The following is a 20,174-nucleotide window of genomic DNA, read 5'->3' as shown; positions in this document are numbered from 1 at the left end:
CAGTACTCTTGCCTAAAAAATTCCATGGACAGAGGAGCCTGGTGGGCTACAGTCCAAAGAGTCGGACATGACTGAGTGACTTCACACTCACTCACCTTTCAATACATATTTACAGTAGACATACTTACATAAGTGAGAATTTAATTTTACTTAAATTTACACCTATTGAATGAGGAATATAGGCTTTTCCTTGTAATGTCTGCATCTGGTTTTGGTATTAAGGTAATACTGGCTTTGTAAAATGAATTGGAAAGTGTTTTCTACTTCCTCGTTTTCTAAAGGAGTTTGTATGGCATTGGTTTTTACTTGTAAAATGTTTTATAGAATTCATCAGTGACGCCTCTTGGGCCTGGGGTTTTCGACACGTTTTTGTGTGTGTGTGTTTTTAAACAGGCACGCAGTGTTATTGTTACAGAACCGTTGAATACAACTTATAAACAAGCCAAGACGGCGTTAAGGGGAGATGCAGTAGGAGGTCACGGAGGCCGGAGAGGATCAAGGCGTCGCCTTCCGGGCTCGGTCCTGGAGGGGCTCAGGCTGCCGCCGCCGAAGGAGCTGGGCTGGCAGAAAGTTGGCTGCTTGTGGAGGCCTCGGGGCTTCACCAGCAGTTCCTGGATGAAGCCCTCTGTGGGGTTTGTGCAGGACTTGAGAAGATCCCTGGCTGTTCTGGCTTCTCTCCTCTTCGCTCTCTAGTTTCAACAATTCACGATGTTGACCTCATTGTCTGCCTCCCTGCGCTGAACAACTCCTCCAAGCGCCCGTCGATCCACTTCTCCACCTCCAGGCTTAGCTGCAGCTCCAGCCGGTCATACTTGCCGGTGACGCGCACGCGTCACTTTTGCAGCGACCGCCTCCCCCCCGCCCCCAACCCCGGCCCGCGATGGAGACTGCAGCTTGCTCAGCGTCCGCTCGCCCAGCCGCTGAACTCCTAGAAGGTCCTGGCCCGGCCCCTGCGCCGCGCTGTGCGCTTTCGCCTAGCTCCCGGGGCACCTCTTACGGGTCGTGGCCTTTTTTGGCAAGTTTTAAATTACAAATTCAATTTTTGACGTTAATAAAGGGCTATCCAAACTTCCTGTTTCTTTTTGTGCCAGTTTCAGTAGTTTTTGTCTTTAAGAGAACTGGTCCTTTTCATCTAGATTGCCCAATTTTTTGGCATAAGGTTAATTATAATACTTGATTCCCTTACTATCCTTTTAGTATTTGTCGAGACTATTGTGATGTTCCCACTTTCATTCCTAATATTAATATTTTATGTCTTCTTTCTTTTTTTTCCCCCTTTGTCAGTTTAGCCAAAAGCTTATCAATTTTGCTGACATTTTAAAAGAACCAGTTTTTGGCTTCATTGATTTTTCACTATTGTTGGCCTATGTGCTGTTTCATTAATTACTGCGCTTGTCTTTATGATTTCCTTCCTCGCTTACTTTATGTTTCAAATTGTACTTTGTTATATAATTTCTTGAGGTAGGGTCACAGGTCATTGGCTTTAGATTTTTCTTCTTTCTAATATAAGCATTTAAAGATGTGAATTTTCCTCTTATTTAGCTGCATCTCACAAAATATTAGGTCTTCCCAGGTGGCGCTAGTGGTATCAAACCCATTTCCCAACGCAGGAGACATAAGAGACGTGGATTCAGTCCCTGGATGGGGAAGATCCCTGGAGCGGGAAACAGCAACCCACTCCAGTATTCTTGCCTGGAAAATTCCATGGACAGAGGAGCCTGGCAGGCTACAATCCATGGGGTCTCAAAGAATCAGACAGGACCAAGCAACTTAGCACAAAATATTGTAATTTTAATGTTATTTTATAAAAGATTTAAATATTTTTCAATTTCCCATGTGATTTTTTTTTTTGGCTCATGGATTATATAGAAGTGTTTTTTCATTTCTAAATATTCAGTTCTTTCTAGTTACTGTTGTTGAGCTCTGATTTAATTCCACTGTGACAGAGAATATAGTCTGTATAATTTCAATCCTTTTAATTTTACTGCTTAGCACCTGGTGTAAGTAAGTAGTCAGCCGTTTTGTGATGCAACGTCCTGCAAATATCAATTAAGTCAAAGTGTAATAGTGTGGCTCACATCCTCTATATCTGTTGATTTTATGCCTGGTTCTATCAATTGGTGAGGGAAGGGTGTTAAAACCTCCAATTATGTATGAAGCACTGTCAGTTCGCTCTTTGCTTAATTTTTTTTAATGGTAGAAAAGGCAGAAAAGGGAAAGAATACCAGATGGAACACATTGAAAGCAAAGGGTGATACAGTAGACTTAAAGCCAAACATGTCAGTTATCACTTAAATACAAAAGGATCAAATTCTATGATTAAAGATAGAGATTTCTAATTAGTTTATTTAAACGACCCAACTTTATATATATGAGACACATTTTAAATATAAGAACACAGATAAGTTGAAAGTAAAAGGATAGAAAAAGATATATCACACAAACAGAAACAGTAAGCACAGAAAGCTGGAGTGGTTATATTCATATTCAAGACAAGGTGAACTCTCAGAGATACAGGGACATTTTATAATAATGGTGAATTCAAGAGACAGGCCTTCCCAGGTGGAGCTAGTGGTAAAGAATATGCCTGCCAAAGCAGGAGACATAAGAGACAAAGGTTCGACCCCTGGGTCAAGAAGATCGCCTGGAGGAGTAAATGGTACCCTACTCCAGTATTCTTGCCTGAAAAATCCCATGGACAGAGAGGCCTGGTGGGCTACAGTCCAAGGAGTCGCAAAGAGTTAGACCCAACTCAAGAGTCTGAGCATACAACACAAACATCAAGAGACAATTATAAATGTGTATGTGCCCAATATCACAGCTTTAAAATCCATGAAACAATATTTGACAGAATTAAAAGAAGGAAGAGACAAACCAATAGTCACAAAACATTTTAACTTTCCTCACAATACCTTAAGAAGAGTGAGACAAAAAATTAGTAAGGATATGGAGTTCTAATCTATAGTATTAATCTTTTTGATCTAAGTGTCATATATAGAATATGATACCTACCAACTGCAGAATGAAATTTATATGCAAGCCCCCATGAAACTAAGAGTATATTTGTTGTTGTTCAGTCAGAATCCGTGTCCGACTCTTTGTGACCCCATGGACTGCAGCATGCCAGGCTCCCCTGTCCTTCACTGTCACTCAAGAGTTTGCTCAAACTCATGTCCATTGAGTCAGTGATCCTATCTGACCATCTCATCCTCTGTCGCCCCCTTCTCCTCCTACCCTCAATCTTTCCCAGCATCAGGGTCTTTTCCAATGAGTAAGCTCTTCAGATCAGGTTGCCAAAGTATTGGAGCTTCAGCTTCAGCATCAGTCCTTCCAATGAGTATTCAGGGCTGATTTTCTTTAGGATTGACTAGTTTGATCTGCTTGCAGGCAAGAAACTCTCAAGAGTTTTCTCCAGCACCACAGCTCAAAAGCATCAATTCTTCAGTGCTCAGCTTTCTTTATGGTTCAGCTTTCACATCTGTACATGACTACTGGAAAACCATAGCTTTGATTAGGTGGACCTTTATTGGCAAAGTGATGTCTCTGCTTTTTAATATGCTGTCTAGGCTTGTCATAGCTTTCCTTCCAAGGAGCAAATGTCTTTTAATTTCGTGGCTGCAGTTAGTGTTCACAGTGGTTTTGGAGCCCAAGAAAATAAAGTCTGTTAAAGCTTCCACTTTTCCCCTTCTAATTGCCATGAAGTGATGGAACTGGACGTCATGATCTTAGTTTTTTGAATGTTGAGTTTTAAGCCAGCTTTTTCACTCTCCTCTTTCACCCTTATCAAGAGACTCTTTAGTTCCTCTTGTCTTTCTGCTGTTAGAATAGTATCATCTAAATATCTAAGGTTGCTGAAATTTCTCCTGGCAATCAGCTTATCATTCATCCAGGCTGGCATTTCATATGATGTACTCTGCATGTAAGTTAAATACGCAGGCTGCCAATATACACCCTTGTCTTACTCCTTTCCCAATTTTGAGCCAGTCAGTTGTTCCATGCCCAGTTCTAACTGTTGCTTCTTGACCTGCATACAGGTTTCTGAGGAGGCAGTAAAGGTGGTCTAGTATTCTCATCTCTTTAAGAATTTTCCACAGTGTGTTGTCAATTAAGCAAAAGTAGATGTTTTTCTGGAATTCCCTTGCTTTCTCTATGATCCAATGAAGGTTGGCAATTTGATTTCTGGTTCCTCTGCCTTTTCTAAACCCAGCTAGTACATCTTGAAGTTCTCAGTTCACATACTGCTGAAGCCTAACTTGAAGGCTTTTGGGTGTAACCTTACATATGAAATGAGCACAGTATGGCAGTTTAACATTCTTTGGCATTGCCTTTCTTTAAGATTGAAATGAAAGACAGAGTGTGTGCTGGATCATAAAACAAAACAGCATATATCTGAGGATTGAAATTATACAAAAATTTTTCTCTAACCACAATGGAATCAAATGAAAAAAAATCAATAATGAACATACTGAAAATTTCCAACTATTTAAAAATTAAATAGAAAATTCTAAATAATCAATGGATCAAAGAGAAAACCATAATGGAAAATAGAACAGTTTTTAACTGACAAATAAAGAAACCATAACATATTGAACATAAACCTGACATTGTTGTTGTTCAGTCACTCAGTCACGTCCAACTCTTTGCGACCCCATGGACTATAGTACGCCAGGCTTCCCTGACCTTCACTATGTCCTGGAGTTTACTCAAACTCATGTCCACTGAGTTGATGATGCCATCCAACCATTCATCAGCTGTCACCCCATTTTCCTCCTGCCCTCAATCTTTCCCAGCTGACATAAAAATAAATAAAATACAGGAATAGTCATAGGTGTTAGTGAAGTTAAATTAATAATTAATAACTTTTCCACAAAGAAAACCCTAAACCCAAATGACTTGATTTCTACCAAACACCAAAGGAAGATACATTACAAACCAAACAAAAACTTTTTCAAAGACAGAGGAAAATGAAACTTCTCCCTCATTTAAGAGGACAGGATAATCCTGATATCACAAATCAACAAGGGAAGAAAATTACAAGAATGGAATATTTCAGACCTATGTTGCTCATGAATACAGATGCCAACATTCTATTAGCAAAACATTAGCAAATCAAATAATTCTAATAAGGTAGAACGATAATATCTAATGATAAACAAGTTTTATCCTAGGCCTGCAGGGTCAAATATATACATCCATTTAATTAATATCCACAAATCAATCACCATAGTTTGCGGCATTTACTGAAAAAAAAAAGGGGAGGACTGCATAATCATCCCCATAGATTCAGAAAAAGCACTTACTCAAATTTAACATCAAATTCAGCCAACTAATATAAAAGAAGTTTCTTAATCTGATGAAGCACATCCTTAAAGAATTACAGTTAAATCACACACAATGATAAAATATTGAATGCTTTAACATCAGGAACAAAACAAGAATTTTACTCTTGTTCTATTCAGCATTGTAGTGGAAGCCCTAGCCATTCCAAAAAGGCAATGAAAAGAAACTAGAGACATAAAGATTGGAAAGGAAGACATAAAAATGTGCTAATTGGCAGACAACATGATTATATTTGTGTAGTATCTAAAAGAATATACAAACTAATAAGTTGACTTGGTGAATACAAGTTCAAAATTAAAAAAAAAAAATCTATTGTATTTCTATCTACTGGTCACAAAGTACTAGAAAATAAAATTTAAAAATCAACACACTGACCACAGCAACAAAAATATTTAAAACCTAGGAAAAGCTCTTTAAAAATTATGCAAGTCCTCTATTCTGAAAGTTACAGACATTGTCCTAAACAAATAAATTAACAAAACCAACCCACAAACTACAGAAGACCTTACCAAATGAATAGATGTAACATGGTCATATGTTCATGATTAGAAAACTCAGTCATAAACTGTGAACTTCCAGATGTTCAAGCTGGCTTTAGAAAAGGCAGAGGAACCAGAGATCAAATTGCCAACTTCCGCTGGATCATCAAAAAAATAAGACAGTTCCACAAAAACATCTATTTCTGTTTTCTTGACTATGCCAAAGCCTTTGACTGTGTGGATCACAACAAACTGTGGAAAATTCTAAAAGAGATGGGAATACCAGACCACCTGACCTGCCTCTTGAGAAATCTGTATGCAGGTCAGGAAGCAACAGTTAGAACTGGACATGGAAAAACAGACTGGTTCCAAATAGGAAAAGGAGTACATCAAGGCTGTATATTGTCACCCTGCGTATTTAACTTATATGCAGAGTACATCATGAGAAACTCTGGGCTGGAAGAAACACAAGCTGGAATCAAGATTGCCGGGACAAATATCAATAACTTCAGATATGCAGATGATACCACCCTTATGGCAGAAAGTGAAGAACTTAAGAGCCACTTGATGAAAGTGAAAGAGGAGGGTGAAAAAGTTGGCTTAAAGCTAAACATTCAGAAAACGAAGATCATGTCATCCGGTCCCATCACTTCATGGCAAATAGATGGGGAAACAGTGGAAACAGTGACAGATTTTATTTTGGGGGGCTTTAAAATCACTGCAGATGGTGGCTGCACCCATGAAATTAAAAGACACTTACTCCTTGGCAGGAAAGTTATGACCAGCCTAGACAGCATGGTAAAAAGCAGAGACATTACTTTGCCAACAAAGGTCCGTCTAGTCAAGGCTATAGTTTTTCCAATAGTCATGTATGGATGTGAGAGTTGGACTATAAAAAAAGCTGACCACCGAAGAATTGATGCTTTTGAATGTGGTGTTGGAGAAGACTCTTGAGAGTCCCTTGGACTACAAGGAGATCCAACCAGTCCATCCTAAAGGAGATCAGTCCTGAGTGTTCATTGGAAGGACTGATGTTGAAGCTGAAACTCCAATACTTTGGCCACCTGATGCGAAGAACTGACTCATTTGAAAAGACTCTGATGCTGGGGAAGATTGAAGGCAGGAGGAGAAGGGAATGACAGAGGGTAAGATGGTTGGATGGCATCACTGACTCAATGGACGTGAGTTTGAGTAAACTCTGGGAGTTGGTGATGGACAGGGAGGCCGGGTGTGCTGCAGTCCATGGGGTCACAAAGAGTCAGACATGACTGAGCGACAACTAAACTGACCTGAGGCAAAGTTTGAAAACAGGTCATGATCTCCCCCCTCTAGCATTAAGCCCTGTATAATCTGATCTGCCCCATTTGAGTGAGAATAAGTGACGTGCTTTTAGCCAACAGAACATGGAAAAGGTGACAGGCTATCACTCTTGTGATTATGTTGTGATAAATATAGGCAGTCCTCACTTTGCACAGTAGTGTAGGACAAGTTGAAACTGTTCACAGCGACTTTAATAACCTTAGCCTTAATAATAATCTTAATCTTAATAACCTTAATAATCTTAATCTTAAGGAGAAAAATTGTGATTATTTCGTGACCTTTAAAAATGTTTGAGAGGGGACTTCCCTGGTGGCTCAATGGTAAAGAATCTACCTGCCAAGGTAGGAGACACAGGTTCAATACTCGGTCCAGGAAGATCCCACATGTTGCAGAGCACCTAAGCCGGTACACCACAGCTATTGCACCCACCGAAATTATTGAAGCCCACAAGCCTAAAGCCTGTGCTCCACAACAAGAGAGCCCACTGCAATAAGCCTGTGTACCATAACAAGTGTTGACCCTGCTCACTGCAACTAGAGAAAGCCTGCACACAGCAACGAGGAGCCAGCGCAGGCAACAGTAAATAACTAAATCTGGAAAAGACATAACAGCATAGACATATTATTTTAAAAAGAAGTTTGACAAAGCATTAAAATCTTCCTTGAAAGTGAAAGTGTTAGTTGCTCCGTTGTGTCCGACTCTGCGACCCCATGGATTGCAGCCCTCCAGGCACCTCTGACCATGGATTTCTCCAGGCAAGAGTACTAGAGTGGATAGCCATTCCCTTCTCCAGGGGATCTTCCCAATCCAGGGATTGAACCCAGGTGTCTTGCTCTGCAAGTGGATTCTTCACTGTCTGAGCCACCAGGGAAGCCCCAACTCTTCCATACTGTTAATTATAAATATGTCAGGAAATGAGAAAAATAATAAAATTAATATGGATTCAGAACATTGCTATTTAAAATAGCAGAGACATTAGCAGTATCTACTAAGACTAAAAAGCCTCATATCCTATTACCAAGCAATTCCACACAAGACCAAGAGAATATATGTCTACCTAAAATATTTAGGTTGGTGCAAAAGTAATTTTGATTTTTGCATTATTAAACTTTGCTGTTTGACATTGGAATACATTCTTAAATAAATGTTATGTTATACATCATTTTAACGTGCATTTCTCACTTTTGCTAATTTATTTTTTGCTAATGATTTATTATTTGATGTTTAATTTATATTTATTTTAGACTAGGGAAATGTTAGACAAAAAAGCAAATTTGAGCACTTTTCTTATATTCGAGTTCAAAATGGGTCATAAAGCAACAGAGACAACTCACAACATCAACAACATGTTTGGCCCAGGAACTGCTAACAAACGAACAGTGCCGTGGTGGTTCAAGAAGTTTTGCAAAGCAGACCAGAGCCTTGAAGATGAGGAGTGCAGTGGCCGGCCATTGGACGTTGACAGTGACCAGTTGAGAGGATCATCGAAGCTGATTCTCTTACAACTACATGAGAATTTGCCAAAGAACTCAACGTCGACCATTCTATGGTTGTTCAGCATTTGAAGAAAATTAGAAAGGTGAAGGCAATGGCACCCCACTCCAGTACTCTTGCCTGGAAAATCTCATGGATGGAGGAGCCTGGTAGGCTGCAGTTCCTGGAGTCGCTAAGAGTCGGACACGACTGAGCGACTTTACTTTCACTTTTCACTTTCATGCATTGGAGAAGGAAATGGCAACCCACTCCAGTGTTCTTGCCTGGAGAATTCCAGGGATAGGGGAGCCAGGTGGGCTGCCGTCTCTGGGGTCACACAGAGTCAGACACGACTGAAGCGACTTAGTAGTAGCAGTAGTAGCAGTAGAAAGGTGAAAAACCTCAATAAGTGGGAGCCTCATGTACTGACTACAAATCAAAAAATATCATCATTCTGAAGTGTCATCTTCTCTTATTCTACACAGCAACAATGAACCATTTCTCCATTGGATAGTGATGTGCGATGAAAAGTGGATTGTATTCAACAACCGGCAATGACCAGCTCAGTGGTTGGGCTGAGAAGAAGCTCCAAAACACTTCCCAAAGACAAGCTTGCACCAAAAAAGGTCATGGTCGTTATTTGGTGGCATGCTGCCTGTCTGATCCGCTACAGCTTTCTGAATCTTGGCAAAACCATTACATCTAAGAAGTATGCTGAATTGCTAATCCTGCTTGTGATGCCAGCTGTCTTGCTATTCACACTGTCTGCACTGTTTGCTGAACCCAGGGTAGATAAGAGGCTGGAAGAAGACACGAGGAGCCGCAGGAACTGCAGATGTGTTTATTCTCTCCTGGCTGGCACAGCAACCGTAACACAGCCTCTCTCCTGGCTGATGCAGCAGCTGTAGCAGCAGCTACAACATAACCATAACATAGCCATAACACAGCCATAACATAACCACGATGCCACCCCAATGTAGCCCCAATGCAACAGCAAAGCCTTACCAGATGGTGCCCATACAGGCGTACTGCACAAAGTAGCCCAACCAAGCAAGCGCATGCACAGTGCCATAAGCGATCTCAGCTGTTACACAACCATGCAAAGTAATTTTTCACAGAACATGGGCCAAGAGGGCATGAGAGCATGGGGCAAGAGTGCCTGGCTGGCACCATCTTGTTAACTTCCCCACATATGCTCAGCAAGTTGATGAGATGCACTGAAAACTGCAATGCCTGCAGCCAGCATCGTCAACAGAAACGGCCCAGTTCTTCTCCACAACAGCACCCAACCAAATGTCACCCAACCAATGCTTCAAAAGTTGAACCAATTGGGCTACAAAGTTTTGCCTTAAGGGCCATATTCACCTGACCTCTTACCAGTCGACCAGAATTCCTTCATCTCAACAACTTTTTACAGGGAAACTGCTTCCACAACCAGTGGGAGGAAGAAAATGCTTTCCAAGATTCATCAAATCCCGAAACACGGATTTTTATGCTACAGGAATGACCAAATTTATTTATTTTTGACAACATTGTGTTGATTGTTATATTTTCTATTTTGATTAATAAAGATGTGTTTGGGCCTAGTTATAATGATTCAAAATTCACAGTCAAAAACCACAATTACTTTGTCACCAACCTAATACAAGTGTAATAATTTTCATAGCAGTTTTATTTATAATAGCAAAAAACTCTTTAAAAATCTACTAAATTTCTGCCTTCAGAAAAATGGATCAATAAATTTTAGCATCTGTTCAATTGTGTCTGACTGTTTGGAATCCAGTGGACTGTAACCCACCAGGCTCCTCTGTCTATAGAATTTTCCAGGCAAGAATACTGGAGTGGGTTGCTATTTCCGTCTCCAGGGGATCTTCCCCACCCAGGGATCAAATCCTCATCTCTTGCAATGGCAGGTGGATTGTTTACCACCAGCGCCACCTGGGAAGCCCAAATTGTACTACATCCATACAATGGACTGTTACAAGGCATTTAAAAATCACACATGCAATAACACAGATTAATATTTAATAACTAAAACATTAAGTTGAGCAAAAAAGCTGTATACACAAAAGTATATATACTATTGGGATACTGTTGGATTTGATTTATATGAAATTTTATATGAATTTTATATGAAATTTATATTTTATTGGCACATCTACCAATGGTAATAGAAATCAGAAGAGTAGTTACCTCTGGACATGAGTGTTAACTGGAAAGAAGCAGGTGGAAAATTTCTGGAGTGATAAAGATGTTCCATATCTAAATCTGGTGATAACACTGATGTATAATTGGTTCAGTTCAATTCAGTTCAGTCGCTCAGTCATGTCCAACTCTTTGTGACCCCATGAATCGCAGCACGCCAGGCTTCCCTGTCCATCACCAGCTCCCGGAGTTCACTCAGACTCACATCCATCGAGTCAGTGATGCCATCCAGCCATCTCATCCTCTGTCGTCCCCTTCTCCTCCTGCCCCCAATCCCTCCCAGCATCAGAGTCTTTTCCAATGAGTCAGCTCTTCGCATGAGGTGGCCAAAGTACTGGAGTTTCAGCTTTAGCATCATTCCTTCCAAAGAACACCCAGGACTGATCTCCTTCAGAATGGACTGGTTGGATCTCCTTGCAGTCCAAGGGACTCTCAAGAGTCTTCTCCAACACCACACTTCAAAAACATCAATTCTTCGGCGCTCAGCCTTCTTCACAGTCCAACTCTCACATCCATGCATGACCACAGGAAAAACCATAGCCTTGACTAGATGGACCTTTGTTGGCAAAGTAATGTCTCTGCTTTTGAATATGCTATCTAGGTTGGACATAACTTTCCTTCCAAGGAGTAAGCGTCTTTTAATTTCATGGCTGCAGTCACCATCTGCAGTGATTTTGGAGCCCAAAAAAATAAAGTCTGACACTGTTTCCACTGTTTCCCCATCTATTTCCCATGAAGTGATGGGACCAGATGCCATGATCTTCGTTTTCTGAATGTTGAGCTTTAAGCCAACTTTTTCACTCTCCTCTTTCACTTTCATCAAGAGGCTTTTTAGTTCCTCTTCACTGTCTGCCATAAGGGTGGTGTCATCTGCATATCTGAGGTTATTGATATTTCTCCCGGCAATCTTGATTCCAGCTTGTGCTTCTCCAGTCCAGCGTTCCTCATGATGTACTCTGCATATAAGTTAAATAAGCAAGGTGAAAATATACAGCCTTGACGTACACCTTTTCATATTTATTTGGAACCAGTCCGTTGTTCCATGTCCAGTTCTAACTGTTGTTTCCTGACCTGCATATAGGTTTCTCAAGAGGCAGGTCAGGTGGTCTGGTATTCCCATCTCTTTCAGAATTTTCCACAGTTTGTTGTGATCCACACAGTCAAAGGCTTTGGCATAGTCAATAAAGCAGAAATAGATGTTTTTCTGGAACTCTCTTACTTTTTCCATGATCCAGCGGATGTTGGCAATTTGATCTCTGGTTCCTCTGCCTTTTCTAAAACCAGCTTGAACATCAGGAAGTTCACGTTTCACGTATTTCTGGAAACCTGGCTTGGAGAATTTTGAGCATTACTTTACTAGCATGTGAGATGAGTGCAATTGTGTGGTAGTTTGAGCATTCTTTGGCATTGCCTTTCTTTGGAATTGGAATGAAAACTGACCTTTTCCAAATGTTAGCAATTTGTTATTTTAAAAACTTGTTGAATGCAGTTGTAGCTGTGCCTTGAGGGAAACCTATAGCTCTAAATGCATATAAGAGAAAAGAGGCTGAAATTAAATTATCTTAACTTCTATCTCAAGAAGTTAGCTAAAAGGAAAAAAACTGAGCAGAGTAAACCCAAAGAAAGTAGAATAATGGAAATAATTAAGATAGAAGCAGGATGATTAGGAAGCAGAAAGACATCCAATAAAGAAAATAATTGAAGTCAAAAATTGATTATTAAAAAGATTAATAAATTTGATAAATCCCTAACAAGACTGATTAAGGGAACAACAAAAAAAACAAAAAGTAGCTAACAAGAATTTAAATGGAACATTATTATAGATCCTACAGCCATTTAAAAACAACATTATAAGCACTTCTATGCTAATACATTTGAAAATTTAGGTTAAGTTGAAAAATTCCTTGAAAACCATATCACAATTAGTTTTGAAAATGCAACTAATTAAGAAAAGAGGTGGCAAAGAATCCACCTGCAATGCGGGAGACCCTGGTTCGATTCCTGGGTCAGGAAGATCATCTGGGAAAGGGATAGGCTACCCATTCCAGTATTCTTGGACTTGCCTGGTGGCTCAGATGGTAAAGAATCTGCCTGAAATGTGGGAGATCTGAATTTGATCCCTGGGTTGGGAAGATCTCCTGGTGGAGGGCATGGCAACCCACTCCAGTATTCTTGTCTGGAAAATCCCATGGACAGAGGAGCCTGGCAGGCTGCTGGGATCGCAAAGAGTTGGACACGACTGAGTGACTAATCACACAGCACATAATTATTAAGGCAGTTTATGTGAAAAATTGAAACTGAAGGACTTGAGATAGAACTGCAGCCAATGTAGAGGTGTGCAGTTAGACAGCCTGCTAGTTTTCCAGAAGGGTGGTGATGACAGAGGGGACTGCCATCTCTCACTTGGTCCCTGTTTCTGCAGAGGCAGGTTTGCCCCTGGGTCAGCACTGGCGTGCATTACATGGAGGTGATTGCAGCAGCAGTCACAGACCTCCAAGCGGGGTTGAGCTGCAGTGTCAGCATGGATTACTGAGAGACTGGTGCCTTTCCATGGCAGGCACTTCTGCTACTTCTGCATCTGCCAATCCTGGGAGAGTCTGTGTCACCCCAGGCAGGAACCTGAGGAGCAATCTCCAGCTGAGTAACAGGACTGGAACTGACAGAAGATTCCAGATCAAAAAAACACAAACAGCATGTGAAACAGAATAATTGGTTTCCAACAACATCATGTATCAGAAGATGCTCCTTAGAGATTCTCTGCTGAAAACTGTGACTGCTGTCTGAGGTCAGGGGAGTGATTTTGACTGATCTGGTCAAAGGTAGAAGAAGCTCAAAATTATATTAGGCCCTTAAAGAGTAGGGTGGAATACATTAGGAAAAAATATATGATAGCTAGCCTACCAAGCAAGAAAAAAAAAATTAGAACCTAAACTTCCCAAGGTAGGAGTTTTGTCTGCTTCATTCACTGCTGCATCTCCTGCGTTCTATATATTGCCTGGTATGAAGACTCTCAGTGAATACTTATTGAATGAATGAACAAAGGAGTCAAATACAAAGGTGGGATTAAACATCAGATTGTAGGAGCTAGGCCTGTTTTTGGAAAATGAGAGGAATCAATTTTTCACAGGTTACAAGATAAAGGAAGGGATACTGGGCAAAAATAAAATTAAAATAGTACCAAAACTTCCAGATCATGTTTCCACACTAAAAAATCCACTAGAGAAGTGGAAATTAAAAAAAAAATAAACAAATGGGGCCTAATTAAACTTAAAAGCTTTTGCACACCAAAGGAAACTATAAACACTGTGAAAAGACAACCCTCTGAATGGGAAAAAACAATAGCAAATGAAGCAACTGACGAAGGATTAATCTCCAAAATATACAAGCAGCTCATGTAGCTCAATACCAGAAAAACAAATAACCCAATCAAAAAATGGGCAGAAGACCTAAAAAGACATTTCTCCAAAGAAGACATCAGTTCAGTTCAGTCACTCAGTCGTGTCCGACTCTATGCGACCCCATGAATCTCAGCACGCCAGGCCTCCCTGTCCATCACCAACTCCAGGAGTTCACTCAGACCCACATCCATCGAGTCAGTGACGCCATGCAGCCATCTCATCCTTTGTCGTCCCCTTCTCCTCCTGCCCCCAATCCCTCCCAGCATCAGGGTCTTTTCCAATGAGTCAACTCTTCACATGAGGTGGCCAAAGTACTGGAGTTTCAGCTTTAGCATCATTCCTTCCAAAGAACTCCCAGGGCTGATCTCCTTCAGAATGGACTGGTTGGATCTCCTTGCAGTCCAAGGGACTCTCAAGAGTCTTCTCCAACACCACAGTTCAAAAGCATCAATTCTTCGGTGCTCAGCTTTCTTCACAGTCCAACTCTCACATCCATACATGACCACTGGAAAAACCATAGCCTTGACTAGATGGACCTTTGTTGGCGAAGTAATGTCTCTTCTTTTGAATATGCTATCTAGGTTGGTCATAACTTTCCTTCCAAGGAGTAAGTGTCTTTTAATTTCATGGCTACAGTCACCATCTGCAGTGATTTTGGAGCCCAAATAAATAAAGTCTGACACTGTTTCCACATAGAGATGCCTAATAAACACATGAAAAGATGCTCAATTAGGGAAATGCAAATCAAAACTGCAATGAGGTTTCACCTCACAACAGTCAGAATCGCCATCAACAAAAAATCTACCAACAATAAATTCTGGAGAGGGTGTGGACAAAAGGGAACCCTCTTGCACTGTTGGTGGGAATGTAAATTGACACAGCCACTATGGATAATAGTATGGAGATTCCTAAAAACAACTAGGAATAAAGCTACCATATGACCCAACAACCCCATTACTTGGCATATAGCCTGAGAAAACCATAACTGAAAAAGCCACATGTACCCCAGTGTTCATTGCAGCACTATTTACCATAGCCAGGACATAGAAGAAACCTAGATGTCCATCAACAGATGAATGGATAAAGAAGCTGTGGCACATATATACAATAGAATATTACTCAGCCAAAAAAGAAACGCATTTGAGTCAGTTCTAATGAGATGGATGAACCTAGAGCTTGTTATACAGAGTGAAGCAAGTCAGAAAGAGAAAAACAAACATTGTATAGTAATGCATATCTATGGAATCTAGAAAGATGGCACTGATGAACCTATGTGCAGGGCAGCAGTGGGGACAGAGAGGAAGACTTGTGGACACAGGGGGGAAGGGAAGGGTGGGACGAATGAAGAGAGTAGCATGGAAATATACATTACCGTATGTAAAATAGACAGCCTGTGGGAACTGGCTGTATGACGTGGGGAGTTCAAACTCAGTGCTCTGTGACAACCTAGAGGAATAGGAGGGGGTTCAAGGAGGTTCAAGAAAGAGGGGACATATGCATACCTATGGCTGATTCATGTTGATGTATGGCAGAAACCAACACAATATTGTAGAGCAATTATCCTCCAATTAAAAATAAATTATTAATAAAAATAAGTACAGTCAGAATTTGAATTACTAACAGGTATTAAGTGATTATCTACCACAGCAGGTATAAACATTTAATACATCCCAGGAACCTACTCTTCACAATTAAGGAATGAGAGTTGCAGTTTTCCTTCATAATTGTATGGGCCAAAGGAACATTAAGTTCAGTTCAGTTCAGTCACTCAGTTGTGTCCGACTCTTTGCCACCCCATGAATCACAGCACGCCAGGCCTCCCTGCCTGTCCATCACCAACTCCCGGAGTTCACTCAAACTCACGTCCATCGAGTCAGTGATGCCATCCAGCCATCTCATCCTCTGTCGTCCCCTTCTCCTCCTGCCCCCAATCCCTCCCAGCATCAGAGTCTTTTCCAGTGAGTCAACTCTTTGCATGAGGTGGCCAAAGTACTGGAGTTTCAGCTTTAGCATCATTCCTTCCAAAGAACACCCAGGACTGATCTCCTTCAGAATGGACTGGTTGGATCTCCTTGCAGTCCAAGGGACTCTCAAGAGTCTTCTCCAACACCACAGTTCAAAAGCATCAATTCTTTGGCACTCAGCCTTCTTCAGAGTCCAACTCTTACATCCATACATGACCACTGGAAAAACCATAGCCTTGACTAGATGGACCTTTGTTGGCAAAGTAATGTCTCTGCTTTTGATTATGCTATCTAGGTTGGTCATAACTTTCCTTCCAAGGAGTAAGCATCTTTTAATTTCATGGCTGCAGTCACCATCTGCAGTGATTTTGGAGCCCCAAAAAATAAAGTCTGACTCTGTTTCCACTGTTTCCCCATCTATTTCCCATGAAGTGATGGGACCGGATGCCATGATCTTCGTTTTCTGAATGTTGAGCTTTAAGCCAACTTTTCACTCTCCACTTTCACTTTCATCAAGAGGCTTTTTAGTTCCTCTTCACTGTCTGCCATAAGGGTGGTGTCATCTGCATATCTGAGGTTATTGATATTTCTCCCGGCAATCTTGATTCCAGCTTGTGTTTCTTCCAGTCCAGTGTTTCTCAGGATGTACTCTGCATAGAAGTTAAATAAGCAGGGTGACAATATACAGCCTTGACGTACTCCTTTTCCTATTTGGAACCAGTCTGTTGTTCCATGTCCAGTTCTAACTGTTGCTTCCTGACCTGCATACAGATTTCTCAAGAGGCAGGTCAGGTAGTCTGGTATTCCCATCGCTTTCAGAATTTTCCACAGTTTGTTGTGATCCACACAATCAAAGACTTTGGCATAGTCAATAAAGCAGAAATAGATGTTTTTCTGGAACTCTCTTGCTTTTTCCATGATCCAGAGGATGTTGGCAATTTGATCTCTGGTTCCTCTGCCTTTTCTAAAACCAGCTTGAACATCAGGAAGTTCACGGCTCACGTATTGCTGAAGCCTGGCTTGGAGAATTTTGAGCATGACTTTACTAGCGTGTGAGATGAGTGCAATTGTGCAGTAGTTTGAGCATTCTTTGGCATTGCCTTTCTTTGGGACATTACCAACACATTTAAGGCAGATCTAACAATTCTAAAATAAGTCTATTGTCTTTGAGGACATATATGTATTTATACATTTGGAAAGATAAAAATTTTTTTTAATAATCAAAAAGACTTATTTGGGGACTTCCCCTGTGATCCAGTGGCTAAGACTCTCCACTCCCAATGCACTTGGCCTGTGTTCAATCCCTGGTCAGGGAACTAGGTCTCACACGACACAACAAAGATTGAAGATCCCACAGGCTGCAACTAAGACCCAGCACAGCCCAATAAGCAAATACACAATAAATATTAAAAACAAAACAGAAAGACTTATTCCACAAGTGGCAACCTCCATGGATTTATTTCAGGCAGGTGCTGTTAGTGGGAGGTAGAAGTGGGAGACAAGTATAAATAGAATATGGGGCTGGGGGCCTTGGACACTCTTCCTGGAGACCGGGAGAGGCCAGCCACACAAGAGGCTGGATGCTGGTGAATCCAAACAAGAGATCAAGAAAGTCTCACTGCAGTGGTCACCATGACATCCTTCTCTTGCTAAAAGTAAGTCCTATTCTCACTTTTCCTGGCATTTCTCTTTTCATAATTTGAGTGACAGGTCTCATGTCTACTTCTACTTTTGCAGAAAAAACCCTGAGAACTTTGTTCTCTGTGGGCCTCATTTTAAATGCATTTACCCTCTGCAGAGTGACATACTATAGGTGATCAGCTACTTGGAAAACTATAACTTTTTTCCTGATTTTTCTTTTTTTTGCCTGTCTGGTTCCAACAATTCTAGTGGTTGCTTCCTCCTGTATATACTTCTACCACTTTAATGAGCATTTGGATGTTATTTTGATCTCTCTGTCTTAATAACAAACTATAAAATAATTTCAATATTTAAAACATACCTCATGGAGATTTTGTGGGAGTGATAATGGGGAGCTTTAGTGTTTATATTATCCCCATTTGGGCGGGGGAGGAAAGAAAGAAAAAAGGGCCAGAACTAAAACTAGCTCTGTTTAGATGTCTTTGTACAAATAGAGAAAGAGAAGTGAGGTAAGAAACCCAACAGATAGTACTGATTGTACATGGAGTGCATGAATTTAAACTTCTTCTTCATATACCTCTGTATTATTTGTTAAAGCAAGCATGAATTATTTTTGTAATTTCCTGAAGCTGAATGAACTAAATGTAACAAATGAGAAACATTATGGTGTTTCCTTAAAAAATTAAACATGGAATTACCCCATAATCCAGCAATTCCACTTCTGGGTATATACCCCCAAAGAATTGAATCAGGGCCTCAAATAGATATTTGTACCCAAAGTTCATAGCAGCATTATCCATAATAAACAAAAGGTGGAAACAACCCAAGTCATCAATGGAAAAGATTATACAGAAAAAAATATTATACATTCTTGCTGTAATAAGTTAAACAATACAGACAAAACTAAAGTCTTCCTTGATGACTTTCCTATCTGGACACACAACTTTAAATACACTGAGTCTTACTTAATCCTCATCACCAGCCCATGATTATTATTATTTTTTTTTTAATTTTCTTGGCTGAGCCACTCGGCATGTAGAATCTTAGTTCCCTGGACAGGGATGGAACCCACACCCCTTGCATTGAAGCGCAGAGTCTTAGCCACTGGATTGCTAGGGAAATCCCACCAGCCCTTGATTTAAGTATTACTGCAATCTCCATTTTACAGATGAGGAAACTGCCCTGCAGAAAAGGGAATGACTTCCTGGGAGTCAGAAAGCTCTCCCTTCTAGATTTCAACTCGGGCAAACAAATTACTGACTATGCTCTTGCCTCTCCTGCCGAGGTCCAGCCCCAGCTGATCCAGGGTATTCGAAGGGGAGATGGCGTCGGCGACTATTTATTTATTTATCAAATATATAAAGAGTAATAGAATTTCTCCTCTCCTATTCCGGAGATCCTTTAACTGTTTGGTGACTAAATCTTAGGGACTGTCTGATTGGGGATGTTTCCCTCAAGCTCCTAGGAGCGGATGGTCTGATTAGGGATGTTTTTCTTAAACTTTTAGGAGCATCTTTAGCTAAAAAAGACCAATCTTCATCAGAATGGCATCGAATTGCTGTTTCCTCTAAATCTTTTTCATCCTGAGGGGAGAGCTGATCTTTTTTCTCATTCCTAATTTTTACATGCTCATTGGCAGTCATAGCGGCTAGCCATTCATTTAGTTGCCAATAGCTAGGTATAACCTCTTCAGTTTCACTTTTGTTTATAACAGGTACCTTTTCAGATTCGCTTTTCTGTTTAACAGGTGTTTTTGCAACTTCACTTTCCTCTTTAACAGGTACCTTTTCAAATTCTTGAGCTGGATCTAAAGCATCTCTAGTCATGTTCCATAGAGGAAAGGTGTAAGTAGGGATTTTCTCCAAGCTATGATGAGCACAATAAGCTCTTAGCTGTTTCCCCACTTTTTCCCAGATATCTAGGTTAACAGTGCCCTGTTGTAGAAACCAAGGGCAGTGCTCTTGTACAAATGTAAAAAATGATTGGATGGTAGATTTTTTGACTTTGATTTCTCTTTTGCTTAATAACTGTAAAATTATTCCTATAAAGAGCTGTATTTCATTTGATTCAGTGTTACCCATGTCAGAAAATTAAGTATAGTAAAAGATTTTGCTTTTAGCTATCAAAAGATTAGGCCTTTTTTGTCAGCCTTTTTAGAAACCGTTTTTTCTCTCTAACTCTTCAACACTTTCAACACTTCCCACTCCTCTCGCCCTGTCTATTCTACAGGGGGGTCTGCAGCACCCTAAGTGGGGTCCTATCCGTCCCCAAAACTCAACACTGGGGGAATGGGGTTGGGGACTTACCTTCGAAAAGCCTGTCTCGGGCACCACCTTCCGAAGATAAAATTGCAT

General features: G+C 40.6%; 1 pseudogene; it reads right to left on the bottom strand.

Moving 5' to 3' along the window:
* Window positions 1-495: 495 nt before the first annotated feature.
* Window positions 496-20,174, bottom strand: LOC109563227 (protein phosphatase 1 regulatory subunit 14A pseudogene; annotated as a pseudogene).

Source organism: Bos indicus, chromosome 1 (assembly GCF_029378745.1).
Source record: "Bos indicus isolate NIAB-ARS_2022 breed Sahiwal x Tharparkar chromosome 1, NIAB-ARS_B.indTharparkar_mat_pri_1.0, whole genome shotgun sequence".
Classification (NCBI taxonomy): Eukaryota; Metazoa; Chordata; class Mammalia; order Artiodactyla; family Bovidae; genus Bos; species Bos indicus.
Note: the sequence above shows the minus strand (reverse complement) of the source record. Positions and strands in the feature narration are given on the sequence as shown.